Genomic DNA, 2,861 nt, shown 5'->3' with positions numbered 1-2,861 from the left:
GCTACAATATGCTTACATATAATAAATAAATAAATAAATCTTTAAAAAAAAAAACACATGGGAAGTACAAAAGATAATTACTCTTGGAAGAAAAAGGAGAGAGCGGAATGAAATAACCAAACCCAGCTATATCCCCAGCCCCTAACACTTTGCTTAACAACAGAAGCTTTATCTCCTTCCCTCATCTTACCCACATTATCCTGGGCAGAGAGGAAGGGCAGGCCATGACATATCTGGACATCATGGGTCACCAATGACAATCTGTCGAAGGCTTGGTACAAAGTGCTGTAAATAGGGACAGAGACAATCAGGAGCAGAGACAGGCAGAAGTGCGGGTCATGGAAGATATGGAGTGGAGCTGTGGAAAAATGAGCAGCTCTGACCAGACCAGAGATTTCTGCTTCTCATACTTAGCAGTTTTACGGCACTGGGGAAACATCTCTGACCTCTATGAGGCTCAATGTCTACAGCTGTAAAGGATAATAGAAATGCCAGCATCATGAGAGTGCAGAGAAGAATAAATGACAGAGAAGTGAATACAAGAAAAGGCTCGGGGCTGGTGAGCTGGCTCAGCGGGTAAGAGCACCCAACTGCTCTTCCAAAGGTGCAGAGTTCAAATCCCAGCAACCACATGGTGGCTCATAACCATCCTTAACAAGATCTGACTCCCTCTTCTGGAGTGTCTGAAGACAGCTACAGTGTACTTACATATAATAAATAAATAAATGTTAAAAAAAAAAAAGAAGAAGAAAAGGCTCAAAATAGACATCAGAAGTCTGGTAAAGTTTTCCTATTATTAAAATTATTTTGTCCTTGTTATATCTTGGTTCTTTTTGAACAGTGGTTGCAGGTGAAGCTTAGGCAGCTTTGGTTTGATGACATGGTCAAGCTGAGATCAGTTGTGGTCCAGTAGCTGGGGGCCTTGGATGGTCTTTGTGGCAAGGACTTCAGATTTCTTTCAGTAGCACGTGAATGTGTACGTGGCCTAGATGTGTGGCCATCCTGCCTAGGTCTCTGAAGTGGTGCTTGTGTGTCAAAGAGGTGGTAGGCGGGGACTCCTTGGGGGAGGCCAGAGAGAAAAGGCCAGACCTAGAAAGCCAAACAAAGACTGGAAAAGGAGGTTGGCAAGAGTGGAACTGAAATCCAGGCTCTAAAAGTAGCCCTGGCCTGATCTTGTACAGTCCTACAATCAAACTTACTTAGGATGAAGGAGAGAGAGAGAGAGAGAGAGAGAGAGAGAGAGAGGTTGATTGAATAGAATGAGAGCAAGCTCCCAGCCTGAGCAACTTAGTGAGAACCTGTCTCACACTTTACAGAAAGCTGTCCAGATATGGCTGCTTGCCCATAATCCAGCCCTCAAGAGGTAGAAACTAGAAGATCAAGAGCAAGCAGTGTCATACTCAAGCTCAAGTATGAAGTGTCAGCTTCATAAGACCCTGTTTCAAGCAGGGCAGTGGTGGTGCACGCCTTTAATCCCAGCACTTGGGAGGCAGAGGCAGGAGGATTTCTGAGTTCAAGGCCAGCCTGGTTTACAGTGTGTGAGTTCCAGGACAGCCAGGGCTACACAGAGAAACCCTGTGTTGAAAAAACAAAACAAAACAAAACAAAAACCAAGAAAAGAAAGAAAGAAAGAAAGAAAGAAAGAAAGAAAGAAAGAAAGAAAGAAAGAAAGAAAGAAAGAAAGAAAGAAAGAAAGAAAGAGCCACAGAAAGGAAAGGGGGGAGGGGAGTAGAAAGATTTTAAAAATTATAAAATGTTTGCTTAGCACATGTAAGGGCCTAGAGTTAGTCCCCAACATCACCAAAAAGAAAAACATGTTGAAACAATAAGGGCATTTCAAAGTCAGGAGCTGGTGAATGCCTCAGGGAGCGAAGGCACTGACTGCCAGGCCTGCCAGCCCGAGTGTGATCCCTGGGATGGCCATGGTGGGAAGAGAGAACAGACTCCTGCAAGTTGTCCTCTGTACCACACATGCTAGGGCACAAGCATGCCCACCCACGTATATACACACACAAGTAAGTGTACAGAAACAGATTTCAAGACTAGTACTCTAAACACTGTACTGTCTAAGGACGTAGACACTCATGACCAAATGATGGAGAAAAGCTCAGGTTCCCTCCAGATTCAGGGCAGAGGTTGGATGAGGAAGGAGAGGCTGCCAGATGCTGCTGAAGAGGGGACCAGAAAGGGCTCTGGAGGTTCTGGAAGGTTTACTATGCACAGTGGGAAGAGGAAGACAGGGACCTATGTGTGACAATATATACACCACCTATGTATGGCAGTCTACACCATCTATGTATGGCAGTCTACACATCACCTATGTATGGCAATATATACACTATCTATGTATGGCAGTGTACACACCACCTATGTATGACAGAATACATACTATCTCTGATGTCTTCTGAGTGGACAGGGAGGAAGTATGGACACCACTGTGACAGTAGCAGGGACATGATGTCTGTCTCCTTCTGCCCCTGCTGGCAGTGGCACATTTAGAACTCATGCTCTTCTGGTTGCATTACTGTTAGCTGTTAGCAAGTCTGTTTTCTCTGCCATTAATTTATTGATTCAGGGGGGCTGGAGAGATGGCTCAGCGGTTAAGGGCACTGACTGTTCTTCCAGAGGTCCTGCGTTCAATTCCCAGCAACCACCACATGGTGGCTCACAACCATCTGTAATGGGATCCGATGCCCTCTTCTGGTGTTTCTGAAGACAACGACAGTGTACTCACATAGATGAAATAAATAAATCTTAAAAAAAAAGTCAGTTTAAAAAAATATTGATTCAGATGACAATTAAGGAATGTCCCTGTCTTAGTCAGGGTTTCTATTCCTGCACAAACATCATGACCAAGAAGC

This window comes from Mus pahari, chromosome 8, assembly GCF_900095145.1.
Source record: "Mus pahari chromosome 8, PAHARI_EIJ_v1.1, whole genome shotgun sequence".
NCBI lineage: Eukaryota > Metazoa > Chordata > Mammalia > Rodentia > Muridae > Mus > Mus pahari.
The sequence above is the reverse complement of the archived record's forward strand: the minus strand, read 5'-3'. Positions refer to the sequence as shown.